The sequence below is a fragment of the Trichosurus vulpecula genome, chromosome 8 (assembly GCF_011100635.1).
Source record: "Trichosurus vulpecula isolate mTriVul1 chromosome 8, mTriVul1.pri, whole genome shotgun sequence".
NCBI classification, from domain to species: domain Eukaryota; kingdom Metazoa; phylum Chordata; class Mammalia; order Diprotodontia; family Phalangeridae; genus Trichosurus; species Trichosurus vulpecula.
The window spans coordinates 4,440,267-4,455,688 of NC_050580.1; the positions used below are offsets into that span (position 1 = coordinate 4,440,267).

At 35.8% G+C, this 15,422-nt stretch overlaps 1 pseudogene; it reads right to left on the reverse strand.

Annotated features, from left to right (window-relative positions):
• Positions 1-358: 358 nt before the first annotated feature.
• Positions 359-703, reverse strand: LOC118827898 (annotated as a pseudogene).
• Between the last annotated feature and the right edge of the window lie 14,719 nt (positions 704-15,422).

Sequence of the window (15,422 nt, forward strand, 5' to 3'; positions counted from 1 at the left end):
GCCTTGGGGGGTGGGAAGAGGATAAAAAGAACAAACAAGGGAGCAAAGCCAAGCAGGACAGCTCTCAACGTAACAAGAAGTCCTTATGTAGGGTTTCTTGGAACAGAAACTTGTATGTTTTCTTACCATCTGCACATGACATGCTTTTTTTTTCTTTTCTTATTATGTATTTAAATTGTCTGAGTAATAAAAAAGGACATTCTATCAAATGATTACAATTTGGTGACTTTCAGAAGAATGGCTGATCAGTCACAATGACACCCCAATAATTCCCAGTACGTTGGGGTTCCCCATTGCAGCTGCTACTCTCTCCTTGTCATTGATTTATTTATTTATATCTTCTGTGGAATGGCTTCCTTCAGAAATGCAGGTTTCCAATTTATGTTTGAAAGTTAAACACCTCTGAAGTTTTACTTGTAAGCAAAGCCCAATAAGAGTGATCAGAGAGCAAAAAAGTATTCTGGGTGTGAACAAGATAACCATTTATCAGGTATCTCCTTGACTTCCACCCAATTTTCTGTTGCCACTTCCAGTTCTAAAGTATTGGGCTTTTCTGGCTCCCAGATGGCTAAATTAGACCCTAAACCTCAAGGGCTTTTTTTTCCATGATACAGGACTGCCTACCAGCTCCAGGCTCAGAGCATCCAGAGAGCCACAGGATTCTGCTCAGAACCTAGGAAGGTAGCCCAGACACTAGCCCCATTCTCCCTCTTCACTATCCCTGGTGTCCTCACTTTGTTTCTATATCTTTGTATTAGTTTTTTGAGATTCCTGGTCTTTGTTGTTGCTGCTGCTGCTGCTGCTGCTGTTCCTTGAAAATTTCATTACTGGTTTTCTATTTCTATAAAGTGTTATTTGACAGTTTGGTTGTTATGACATTGAATAAATGGATTAGTTTTTTGAGTTGTTTTTTTTTACCAAAATGAGCATTATAGTTCATCAAAAAGCCTTTTTTGCACTCATGGATATAATTATATGTTTTTTGCTGAGTTTATTATTAATATTGTTAGTTAACTTTATAGTTTTCCCATTCAACCAACTCTACATACTTAGTATAAATCCAGCTTGGGTGTTGTGATATGTTTATCTATCTATATCTATGTGATATGTTTGATTATTTGCATTTATGTTCAGTAGCAATATTAGTCTATAATTTCTTTTTTTTTGTTTTAAGTCTCCTTGGTTTATATATTAAGACAGTATTTGTGTTAGAGATAGAATTTAGTTGGATTGCTGCTTTTACCATTTTTAAAAATGATTTTGAGAGAATACTAGAGAGCCAAGTAAAAAACTACTTGAAATAATAAACAACTTTCGCAAAGTTGCAGGATATAAAATAAACCCACATAAATCCTCAGCATTCCTATACATTACTAACAAAGCCCAACAGCAAGAGATAGAAAGAGAAATTCCATTCAAAGTTACTGTAGACACTATAAAATGTTTGGGAGTCTATCTGTAAAGACAAACCCAGGGCCTATCTGAACATAATTATGAAACACTTTTCATGTTAATCAAGTCAGACCTAAATAAATGGAAAAATATCAGTTGCTCATGGTTAGGCTGAGCTAATATAATAAAAATGACAATTTTACCTAAATTAATCTATCTATTCAGTGCCATAACAATCAAACTACCAAAGAATTATCTTACAGAGCTGGATAAAATAATAAAACTATTAATCTGGAAGAAGAAGAGGTCTAGAACATCTAGCATATGAATGAAAAGAAATGCTAGGGAAGGTGTCCTAGCCATACCAGATATTAAACTGTACTATAAAGCAGCAGTCATCAAAACTACCAGGTACTGGCTAAGAAACAGAGTCATGGATCAGTGGAATAGAATAGGTACACAAGATGGAGAAGTCAATGACTATGGCAATTTACTCTTTGATAAACCCAAAGAATCCAGCTTCTGGGCTAAGAGTTCACCATTTCACAAAAACTGCTCGGAAAATTGGAAAAGGGTAGGGCAGAAACTGGGCATAGACCAATATCTTACACCATATACCAGAATAAAGTCAAAATGGGTTCATGATCTAGGAGTAAAGGCTGATACTATAAGTAATTTGGGAAAGCAAGGAATAGTTTACCTATCAGATTTATGGAAAAGAATTCACGACAGAAGAAGAGACAGAGAGCATTACAAAATGAAAAATGGATAATTTTGATTATGCTAAATTGAAATGTTTTTGTATTTTAAAAAAAAACGAATCCAACAAAGATTAGGAGGGAAGCAGAAAATTGGGAGAAAACATTTAAAACCAGTATCTCTGATAAAGGCCTCATCTCTAAAATATACAGGAAACTGAGCCAAATTTATAAGAATACAAGTCATTCCCCAATTAAGAAATGGTTAAAGGATATGAACAGGCTGTTTTCAGAGGAAGAAATTAAAGATATCTATAGTCATATGAAAAAATGCTCTAAATCACTACTGATTAGGGAAATCCAAATCAAAACAACACTTAGGTGCCACATCTCTCCTGTCAGATTGGCTAAAATGACAAAAAAGGAAAATGATAAATGCTGGAGAGGATGTGGGAAAATTGGAACATTATTGCATTGCTGATGGAGTTGTGAACTGATCCAGCCATTCTAGAGAGTAATTTGGAACTATGCCCAAAGGGCTATAAAAATGTTCATACCCTTTGATCCAACAATTCCATTTCTAGGGTTGTATCCCAAAAAGGTCACAAAAGTAGGAAAAGAACCCATGTGTACAAAAATATTCATAGTGGCTCTTTTTGTAGTAGCAAAGACCTGGAAATCAAGCGATGCCCATCAATTGGGAAATGGCTGAACAAGTTGTGGTGTATGAAGGTAATGGAATACTATTGTGCTATAAGAAATGGGGTTGATGTGAACTTCATAACAACCTGGACAAACCTACACGATATAATGCTGAGTGAGCAGAGCAGAGCCAGGAAAACATTATACACAACCACAGGTATATGGATTCTGTGACAACTAACTCTGATAGACTGTGCTCTTCTCAGCAACACAAGGTGCAGGGACAACTCCAAAGGACTCAGGATGGAGAATGCTATCTACGTCCAGAGAGAGAAATATGGAGTGTGAATGCAGATTGAGGTACACTTTATGCTTGCCTTTTTTTTCCCCTTTTTTTCTCTTTTGTTTTTGTTTTTGGTTGTTTTTTTTTTTTTTTTTTGGTTCTCTTTCCTCTTTCTCGTGATTCATTCCACTGGTCATGATTCTTTTTCACAACTTGACTAGTGTGTTGTACATAGAAGATATATCAGATTCCATGCCGTCTTCGGGAGGGAAGGGGGAAGGGGGGGAAGAAAACCTGGAACTCAAAACTATGTAGAACTGAGTGTTGTCAACTAAAAATAAAAACTCTCAAAAAAATAAAAAAATAAAACGATTTCTGTAATATTATAATTAAAAGTTCATTGAATATTTGAGCAAGATCATTTGTGAATTTATCTGATCCTGGAGCTTGTTTATGTGGAAATTGATTTATAGCTTGGACAATTCTAACTTTGAAAATGAATTGTTTAAATTCTCTAATTCTTTTTCTGTAATTTAATATTTCATATTTTGTAAATATCCATTTATTTAATGAAAGTTGTAATACGTATTAGCCAATAAAATTCTAAAAGTAGTTTATATTCATATACTTTGTTCCTCCTTTTTTGGTAAGAAGAGCGAAGTCTGTCAGGGTTGGTCCTCATGGAATCCATATATCTGTGGTTGTGTACAACGTTCTCCTGGCTCTGCTCCGCTCACTCAGCATTATGTCGTGTAGGTTTTTCCAGGTTGTTACGAAGTCCGTATCATCCCCATTTCTTATGGCACAATAGTATTCCATTACCTTCATATACCACAGCTTGTTCAGCCATTCCCCAATTGATGGGCATCCCTTTGATTTCCAATTCTTGGCTACCACAAAGAGAACCGCTATAAATATCCTTGTACATATGGGTCCTTTTCCCGCTTGTGTGATTTCTTTGGGATACAACCCTAGAAGTGGTATTGCTGGGTCAAAGGGTATGAACATTCCTATGGCCCTTTGGGCATAGTTCCAAATTACTCTTCAAAATGGCTGGATCATCTCACAACTCCACCAGCAATGTAACAATGTTCCAATTTTCCCACATCCTCTCCAGCATTTGTCATCCTCCTGCTTTGGTATTTTAGCCAACCTGACAGGAGAGATGTGGTATCTAAGAGTTGTTTTTATTTGCATTTCTCTAATCAGTAGTGATCCAGAGCATTTTTTCATATGCCTATAGATAGCTTTAATATCTTTCTCTGCAAACTGCCTGTTCATATCCTTTGCCCATTTCTCAACTGGGGAATGGCTTGTATTCCTATGTATTTGGCTCACTCCCCTGTATATTTTAGAAATGAGGCCTTTATCAGAGATACTAGTTGCAAAGATTTTCTCCCAATTTTCTGCTTCCCTCCTAATTTTTGTTACATTGGCTTTTTTTGTACAAAAACCTTTCAATTTAACATAATCAAAATTATCCATTTTGATTTTTGTAATGCTCTCTATCTCTTGTTGGGTCATGAATTCTTTCCTTTTCCATAAATCTGATAAGTAAACTATTACTTGCTCTCCCAAATTACTTATAGTATCACCCTTTACTCCTAAATCATGAACCCATTTTGACTTTATTTTGGTATATGGTGTAAGATATTGGTCTATGCCCAGTTTCTGTCCTACCATTTTCCAATATTCCCAACAGTTTTGGTGAAATAGTGAATTATTAGCCCAGAAGCTGGCCTCTTTGGGTTTATCAAAGAGTAGATTGCTATAGTTGTTGACTTCTCCATTTTGTGTCCCTATCCTATTCCACTGATCCACACCCCTGTTTCTTAGCCAGTACCAGGTAGTTTTGATGACTGCTGCTCTGTAGTACAGCTTAATATCTGGTATGGCTAGGCCACCTTCTCTAGCATTTCTTTTCATTAGTACCCTAGATATTCTAGACCTCTTGTTTTTCCAGATGAATTTTGTTATTATTTTGTCCAGCTCAGTAAAATAGTTTTTTGGTAGTTCAATTGGTATGGCACTGAATAGATAGATTAATTTAGGTAAAATTGTCATTTTTATTATATTAGCTTGGCCTAACCATGAGTAACTGATATTATTCCATTTATTTAGATCTGACTTTATTTGCATGAAAAGTGTGTCATAGTTATGTACATATAGGCCCTGGGTTTGTCTTGGCAAATAGACTCCCACATATTTTATAGTGTCTACAGTAACTTTGATTGGAATTTCTCTTTCTATCTCTTGCTGTTGGGCTTTGTCAGTAATGTATAGGAATGCTGAGGATTTATGTGGGTTTATTTTATATCCTGCAACTTTGCTAAAGTTGTTTATTATTTCAAGTAGTTTTTTACTTGATTCACTAGGATTATCTAAATATATCATCATATCATCTGCAAAAAGTGATAATTTAGTTTCTTCTTTTCCTATTCTAATTCCTTCAATTTCTTTTTCTTCTCTCTTTGCTACAGCTAATGTTTCTAGTACCAAATTGAATAATAGAGGTGATAATGGACATCCTTGTTTCACCCCTGATCTTATTGGGAATGCATCTAGTTTATCTCCATTACAAATAATGCTTGTCGATGGTTTTAGGTAGATGCTATTTATAATTTTAAGGAAGGTTCCATTTATTACTATGCTTTCTAGTGTTTTTAATAGGAATGGGTGTTGTACTTTGTCAAAGGCTTTTTCTGCATCTATTGAGATGATCATATGGTTTCTGCTAGTTTTGTTGTTGATATGGTCAATTATGCTAATAGTTTTCCTAATATTGAACCAGCCTTGCATTGCTGGAATAAATCCTACCTGGTCATAGTGGATTATTCTCGTGATGAGTTGCTGCAATCTTTTTGCTAATATTTTATTTAAAATTTTTGAATCAATATTCATTAGAGAAATTGGTCTATAATTTTCTTTCTCTGTTTTGACTCTACCTGGTTTGGGTATTAGTACCATATTTGTGTCATAAAAAGAATTTGGTAGGACTCCTTCTTCACCTATTTTCCCAAATAGTCTACAAAGTATTGGAATTAGTTGTTCTTTAAATGTTTGATAGAATTCACATGTAAAACCATCTGCCCCTGCAGATTTTTTCCTAGCAAGTTCATTGATGGCATGCTCAATTTCTTTTTCTGATATGGGGTTATTAAGAAATTTCACTTCCTTCTCTGTTTGTCTGGGAAGTTTATGTTTTTGTAGATATTCATCCAAATCTCTAAGGTTGTCAAATTTATGAGCATACAGTTGGGCAAAATAATTCCTACTTATTGTTTTGATTTCCTCTTCACTAGAGGTGACCTCACCCTTTTCATTTTTTATACTGGTAATTTGATTTTCTTCTTTCTTTTTTTAAATCAAATTGGCCAAAGGTTTATCAATTTTATTGTTTTTTTCATAAAACCAGCTGTTTGTTTTATTTATCAATTCAATAGTTTTCTTGGTTTCAGTTTTATTCATCTCACCTTTGATTTTCATTATTTCTAATTTGGTATTTAATTGGGGGTTTTCAATTTGCTCTTTTTCTAGCTTTTTCAGCTGTATGCCCAGATCATTGATCTCCTCTTTCCCTATTTTATTCATGTAGGCATTTAGGGATATAAAACTTCCCCTAAGAACTGCTTTTGCTGCATCCCATAAGTTTTGGTATGTTGTTTCATTATTGTCATTCTCTTGAATGAAATTATTAATGGTTTCTCTGATTTGTTCTTTGGCCCACTCATTCTTTAGAATTAAATTATTTAGTTTCCAATTAGTTTTTAGCTTATTTTTCCATGGTTCTTTATTAAAAATGATTCTTATTGCATCATGATCTGAAAAGGATGCTTCGACTACTTCTGCCTTACTGCACTGGATTGTGAGCTTTTTATGCCCTAGTACATGGTCAATTTTTGAGTGTGTGCCATGTACCACTGAGAAGAAAGTATATTTCTTTTTATCCCCATTCAGTTTTCTCCAGAGGTCTATCATATCTGCCTTTTCTAAAATTCTGTTTACCTCCTTAACTTTTTTCTTATTTATTTTGAGGTTAGATTTATCAAGTTCAGAAAGGGGGAGGTTGAGGTTTCCCAATATTACAGTTTTGCTGTCTATTTCTTCCTGTAACTCCCTTAACCTCTCCTCTAAGAATTTGTATGCCTTACCACTTGGTGCATATATGTTAATCAATGATATTGCTTCATTGTTTATGGTGCCTTTTAGCAGGATATAATGTCCTTCCTTATCTCTTTTAATTAAATCTATCTTTACTTTTGCTTTGTCTGAGATTAGGATTGCTACACCTGCTTTTTTTACTTTAGCTGAGGCACAGTATATTTTACTCCAGCCTTTTACCTTTACCCTATGTGTATCTCCCTGTTTCAAATGCGTTTCTTGTAAACAACATATTGTAGGATTATGGTTTGTAATCCATTCTGCTATCCACTTCTGTTTTGTGAGAGCATTCATCCCCTTCACGTTCAGAGTTATGATTTCTATCTGTGTCTTTTTCTCCATCCCAGTTCCCCCTGTTTATGCTTTTATTTCTCCCTTTCCCCTTCTCCTCCTCAACAAAATTTTGCTTTTGACCACCACCTTCCTCAGTTTACCCTCCCTCTTTATTCCCCTCCCTTATCTTACCATTTCCCACTTGCTACTTCTCCTCTCCCTTCTGACAACCCCCCTCCCTTTTTCCCCCCTTCCCCTCCTACTTCCCGTAGGACAAGTTAGATTTCTAAACTTATCGGGCTATGTTATTCCCTTCTTGAACTAGATCAGATGACAGTAAAGCTCAAATACTGTTCTTCTCCCTCCCTTCTTTCCCTCTACTATAATATGTTTTTGGGCCACTTCATTTGGTGTAATTTACCCTTTTCTACTACCTCCTTACCTCTTCTTTCATAGCCCTCCCTCTATATCTCTTACTTATATTTTTTATCTTTACATCAGTTAATTTATACAGGCATTCACAACCTATGTATATCCCTTTCAACTGTCATAATAGCTGTACCATTCTCAAGACTGACATATATATGTATATATATATACATATATATATATATATATACATACACACACACACACACACACACACACACACACACACACACATATATATATATATATATATATATATATATATATATATATATATATATATACAAAACATACATAAGATGATATAATCCCACATAAAGATGCAGACAACCTGCCCTTATTGGTTGATAAGGTTTATGGGGTTTTTACCCCTGGTTACCTTTTCATGTCTCTCTTGAGTTTTGTATTTGGAGATCAAATTTTCCATTGAGTTCTGACCTTTTCATCAGGAAGGTCTGGAATTCCCTTATTTCATTGAATGCCCATCTCCTTGCCTGAAAAATTATGCTTAGTTTTGCTGGGTAGTTGATCCTTGGTTGTAGTCCCAGCTCCTTTGCCCTTCGGAATATCATATTCCAATTTCTCCTGTCTTTTAATGTGGAAGCTGAGAGATCCCGTGTGATCCTGACTGTAGTTCCATGATATGTGAATTTCTTCTTTTGGCTGCTTGCACTATTTTCTCCTTGAGTTTATAGTTCTGAAATTTGGCTACAATATTTCTTGCTGTTTTCAGTTTGGGGTCTCTTTCAGGGGGTTATCGGTGAATTCTTTCAATGACTATTTTGCCCTCAGGTTCTAGGACCTCTGGGCAGTTGTCTGTGATAATTTCTTCGAAGATATTGTCAAGGCTCCTTTTTTCATCGTGGATTTCTGGTAGACCAATAACTCTTAAATTGTCTCTCCTGTATCTATTTTCCAGGTCAGTTGTTTTGCCAATCAGGTATTTCACATTTTTTTCTATTTTTTCATTCTTAACGTTTTGCTTAACTGCTTCTTGGTGCCTCATAGATTCATTAGCTTCCACTTGCTCAACTGTAATTTTTAATGAGTTAGTGTTTTCATTTTGCTTTTGATTCTCCTTTTCCAATTGGTTGATTTTACCTCTCAGGGTGTCATTTTCTCTCTTTAGATTCTGAATCTCCATAGCCATTTCGCCAATCTTGTTCTTTAGGGACCTGATTTCATCAGTGGATTTTTTTCCGTATTTTCTTTTAGCTCCCTAATTTGGTTTTTAAAATCCTCCTTTAGCTCTTCCAGCAATGCTTTTTGGGCTGGAGACCATCAAAAGCCCCTTGGAAATATTTATACTAGATCTTTTTGTGGTGGCTAAGGATTGGAAATCAGAGAGATACCCATCATTTGGGCAATTGCTAAACAAGCTGAGGCACATGTTTATAATGGAATATTTTTGTGCTGTAAGATATGACAAGCAGGATGGTTTCATAAAAACCTGGACTTACATGTACTGATGTATACTGAAGTGAGAACCAGGAGAAAAGCATACACAATGACAACAATGTTATTTGGTGACAAATTGTAAACGACTTAGCTATTCTCAGCAATGCAATGATCCAAGACAATACCGAAGGAGTAAGGATGAAGCATACTATCTGCCTCCTGAGGAAGAACAGATATTGATTGAATATAGACTGATGTATGCTATTGTTCCCTCTTTCATTTTTTTTCTTTTATTTGAGTCTTATTGCACAAAACAACTAATATGGGAGGAGAGGATGGGATGGAGGGATAGAATTTAGAACTCAAAACTTGAAACATATTAAAAACTGGAAAAAAGAAAATAAACCTACTCAAATCATTTTTAAAAATCCCTTTGAAACTATCTTAGATCATTAAATTAATCAGAGTAGCCGAATCTTTTACAATTGATCATCATTATGACATTACTATTACCATGTGCAATAATCTCCTGATTCTTCTTACTTTACTTTGAATCAGTTTATATAGGTCTTGCCATGTTTTTCAGAAACCACCTCCCTCATCATTTCCCATAGCACAATAGTATTCCTTCACAATCATATGCCACAACCATTTGCCATTCTCCAATTGATTAGCATCCCTTTGAATTCCAATTCTTCACCACCACAAAAATGGCTACTATAAATATTTTTGTACCTATACATCCTTTGGTTTTCCTTTTTTTTGATGTCTTTGGACCTGAATAGCATGGCTAGTTCTAAAGGTATGCACAGTTTTCAGAACTTTAGGCATAGTTCCAAATTGTTTTCCAGAATGATTTCACCAGTTCACAGCTCCACCAACAATTCATCAGTATACCTATTTTCCCTCATCCCCTCCAGCATTTGTCATTTCTGACAAGTGTGAGGTGGTACCTCAGAGTTGCTTAATTTGCCCTTCTCTGGTCAATGGTGATTTAGAGCTTTTTTTTCATATCACTGTAGATAACTCATTTTCTTCTTCTGAACTCCTGTTCATATCCTTTGACCATTTATCAATTAGGGAATGGATTTTATATTTTTATAAAATTGACTCAGTTTCATACTCATATATTTGAGAGAGGAGGTCTTTATTAGGGAAACTTGCTGTAATTTTATATAACTTTATTTTCTATCATACCTTTTAGCATATTGTAGTTTCCTTGATTATCTCTTTCATTTTGATCTATTTTTGTTCTTACTTCAGTTGAAATCATGATTGCTACCTTTATCTTTTTACTTCATCTGAAGCATAATAGACTCTGTTCCAGCCCTTTATTTTTAATCTGTGTTGATGTCTTTCTGTTTCAAGTGTATGTCATGAAAAACCGTATTGTTGGAATCCTGTGCCTAACCTATTCTGCTATCTGCTTCCACTTTATGGGTGAGCTCATTCTATTCACATTTATGACTCCTAACTATATATTTCCCTCCATCACATTATCTTCCACTATTTATCTCTGTCTTTTTATCCTGTCCCTCCTCAAAAGCCTATTTTGCTTCTAACCACTGCCTCCCATAATCCTCTCTCCTCTTTTTCATCCTCCTTTCTCTTATCCCTTTCCCCTCTTATTTCCTTATTGGCTAAGTTACATTACAATACACAACTCTGTGTGTGTAAATAAATATATTCTTCCCTTTTTGAAAAATTCAGATGAGAGTGAGGTTCAACTACTGCCTGCTACTGCCATCCCTATTTTCCCCTCTATTATAAAAGCTCTTGCTTGCAATCTATTTTTGTTAGGAAAATTTCCCTATTCTATCTATCTTTTTCCTTCCCCTCCCTCCAAGTGCATGCCCTTTCTCCCACCACCATTTTTGGAGATCATTTCAACATAATTGATGAATATCCATGCCCTCTGTCTATGTAAACTCCTTTTAACTTCCCTAATATTGAGAAAGTTCTTAGGAGTTATGTGTATCATCTTCCCATATACAAATGTAAGCAGTTTTACTTTAGTGAGTTCCTTATGGTTACTCTTTCATGTTTATCTCTTTATAAATATCAAACTTTCTATTCAGTTCTGATCTCTTTATAAGGAATACTTGGAAGTCCTCTATTTTATTAAATATTCATTTCCCCCTAGAAGGATTGCACTTTTTTACTGGGCAGATGACTCTTGGTTATAATCTTAGCTCCTTTGCTTTCCAGAATGTCACATTCCAAGCCCTGTACTACAAGGCTGCTAAATCTTATGTCATCCTGATAATGGTCCCATGATATTTGGATTTTTTCCCCTGGATGCTTGAAGGATTTTTTCCTGGACCCAGGAGCTATGAAATTTGACTATAATATTTCTGAGAGATTGAATTTTTGGCATCTTTTTCCAGAGGTGACTAGTAGATTCTTTCAATTTCTCTTTTACATTATGGAATCTTAGATATTGGGCAGTTTTCCTTGATAATTTCTTGAAATATGATGTCTAGATTCTTTTTTTGATCATGGATTTCACATAGTGCAATTAGTGCTTGTCACTCTTTGATCTACTCTCTAGGTCACTTGCTTTTCTGATGAAATATTTCACATTTTATTTTTTCATTCTTTTAAGTTTGTTTTATTGTTTCTTCATCTATCGTAGAGTCGCTAGCTTTCACTTGCCCAGTTTTAATTTTTAAGGAATTATTTTCTTCAGTAAGATGTTGTGCCTCTTTTTGTATTTGGCCAGTTCTGCTTCTTAAAGACTTTTTTTCTGCAGTGAATTTTTGTGCTTCTTTTAGCATTACACAATTGGTTTTTCATGTCTTTGGGGTGCCTTTTTTACTCTTAATTTTCTTTTCACGAATTTACTTGGCTTACTTGAAGGCTTTTTTTTCCTTTCACATTAAAATGTCTTTCCCCACAGATACATGCTGTAGCATCCAATTCTTTTAATTTAATTCCTGAGGGGGTTTCTTCCCCCGAGGCATACGAGGCTTTTAGGTCCAGAATCTTTCACTTTCACTCACTCAGGTTTTTTTTTTTTAAGTGTTAAGATCATGCTGAGTGTTGTTTTCTTCTACTCCATCATCATGTTTAACAACTAATATTTAAATACTGCTTTAAAATTTTCAAAACACTTCATAAACCTTACCTCACACCCTGGAGGTAGGATGCTATTAATATCCGCATTTTATAGATGAGGAAAACAGAGGTTAATTCACTTACCCAGAGTCACAGAGCATTTAGGGTTAGTTAGTATCTGTTAATATCTGAGTCTAGATTTGAACCAAAGTCATCCTAACTCCTAACTCTGTGGCCTGTGGTGGTACCCTAGGTATCTCTTTACAAGAAGAAAAACCATGGGAAACATTAAAGCTGAGTTACGCTAAGGGGCTGGAACAAAATCTATTCTGCAAGACACAGAGAATCCATTTTCATTTCAGAAAAGACCATAGTAAAAATAAATTTAACTAAAAATAAGGATGGAAAACACATTTTGCTAAAAGACAACATAGACAAGAAATTTTTTTTCAGTGATTAACCAAATAACTTAATGACATAAATTGTAAATACTTTAAGGAAAAGCTAAATCATTTAAGAAAAAAAGGAGTGAAACACTAATAGTAGGAGACCTCAATTTACCTCTATGAGCCCTAGATCAATCTAACTAAACATAGTTAAGAAATAAAGACCTGAATAAAATTTTAGGGAAAAAAAATTAAGGGAGACTTTAAGATATATGTGTATGTATGTATGTACACACATTTGGGTACGTCTACATTTCTGTTTGCGTTTGGACTGTTCCCTTGTGAACTCTGCTTTAAAATGAGGACCAGCATGAATGAGACAGCACTGTTTAATGTTGTCCTGAGGCTGGGCAAAATGCAGGGCTTAGATTCAAGGCATCTGCTGACAGTCACAGGGTGATCTTAATGCTATTTTTTATTCGGCAAGATAGTTTCTTGAGCCTTTCAGGTGGAACATGGTTCTTGCGGTGGATGGTATCATGGTGGTATCCTGGTGTGTCTTTGGCTCTAGCTCAGCAGGTGTGAGATAGCAGTTAGTGATCAATTGCATTGACGCTCACTCAGCAGCAGGTAGTAATGGCCCATAATTGGTACTGTGTGCTTAAATGATTGTTTGTACCCCTGCAAGAGGGATTTTTTGCACACATTAGAGTGCTGTCAATAGCCTATGAAGCAATCTTCTTGAGGTTTAGCAGAGCTTCAGAAGAAATAATTGGCAGCCTACTTGAAAAGCTGCACAGTGTACTGAAGAAAAAGCCCTGGATTGCTAGTGAAGAAGACGTGGGTTCAAATCTTATCTTCAAAACATAGTCAATGAGTGGCTGTGAACGAGGCCATCCATAAAACCAGTATTGAAAGATTTTGGAGTCCAAGACTCCGCACTCCTATTAGTCAACATGAGTCATTCTGTCTTTACTTGCAAAGCACCAATGAAGAAGAAACCAGTACATCCATAAGGAGCTTATTCTACTTTGAGGTGGCTTTTATTCTTCTAGGGAAGGTTTTCTTGTTATTGATTCTAAATTCTCTTCTCTAAAATATATCGTTAGTATTCACGAATATCCAGAGGCAGAAAAAGGACTCTTAGATCACTGCGCTTTGCATTTGCTGCTCTGCTTTGTTTCAACTCCACAAAGTAAGATGTTCCTACACCGGTACCCCATGGTCTCCTTCCCTATTTTCCTTTTGTGTATTATCTTGCCTTTTACATCGTAAGCTCCTTTAGGACAGGGGCTTTCTTGTTTTGTTTTGTTTTTTAATTTTATCCCCAACACTTAGCACATGGCCTTGCACATAGTAAGTATGTAATCATTAGGTGCTTTAGCACCTACAAATGTTTCACTTCCACATTTGTGCACTATGGAATCCACTTTCCTGATCACAAGCTGTTGTAATTTTACCCCATCTTCTTCCTTAACATCCCAAACCCTGCTCTTTTTCCTCATCATGATTTCCAATACCTAAACCTACTGACTACATTCACCTTCCTTCTGCTTCTTCATCCCTTAGGGAGCTAGTTCAGCTCTACATTTGCATCCTGTTTCTTTGTGCTCTCACACTGAACTTTCTGTTCTGAGCTTCAGCCCTGAGTTGCTGCCACCATCTACCTCCTTTGCTGCTACTCACCCACTACCAAATCAGTCTGGAGAAAATAACTAAACTGTCCTGACCAGACATACCACTAACATATGTTTATAATCTTCACTGGGTTCTCAGTTCTACAAGGCAATTCATTATACCCCATATAACTGACTTATTATTCCAGTTACCACAGCAGCTTCTCAACATCTTTTCAGATCTCCTCCCAGCTCCAGTAGCTCCCCTTCCCTTTCTTCCTCTTCTCAGCTGGGAACCTAGACTCATATTTTACTGGAAAAAAGTTAAGGACTTTCACCTAGAGCTCTCTTCTTTTTACCCCCTCCTCTTTAACTCACATTTCCCATATGCCTTCTGCCGCTGTTACCAGCTTCACTCTTTTTTCACATAATGAGATGACCCTTCTTCCCAAGGCAAACCTCTCTCTATGAGGAAAATTATCCTATTTCATCCCATCTTCTGCAAGAGATTGACCTCTCTATCATCCCCACTTATTTTTCAGTCTCTCCATATCTATTAATGACTGCCTATGAACATACCCGTATCTCCTAAATCCTTTAAAAAAAGAGAGACAAAAATCCCTCTCACCTGATTCATCCATCCCTTCTAGCTGCTGTCCCGTATTTATTCTCCCTTTTGTTACTAAACTCCTTGAGAAGTGTATATGTGATAGAGGTAACCATTGTCTTTTCCCTCACTCTCTTCTCAGCTCTACAGTCTGGTATCTGGCCTCATCATCCAGCTGAAAATGTTCTCTCCTGAGTTGCCAATGATCTCTTAATTGTTAAAGCTTTTAACCTTTTGACCTTTTCTCAATCCTCATTTTCCTAGACCTCTCTGAATCCTTTAACATGATTGATCTTCCTTTTCTCCTTGATACTCACTTGTCTCTAGTTTTCTAGGAGAACACTAGACTTGATTCTTATCTATCTGACTACTCCTAAGTTTCTTTTATTGTATCTTCATACCATTCCTACTTGCTACCTAGGGGTGTTATTTCGGGTTCTACTTTAGGCCCTCTTCTCTTCCTCCTGTACGTTATTTCAC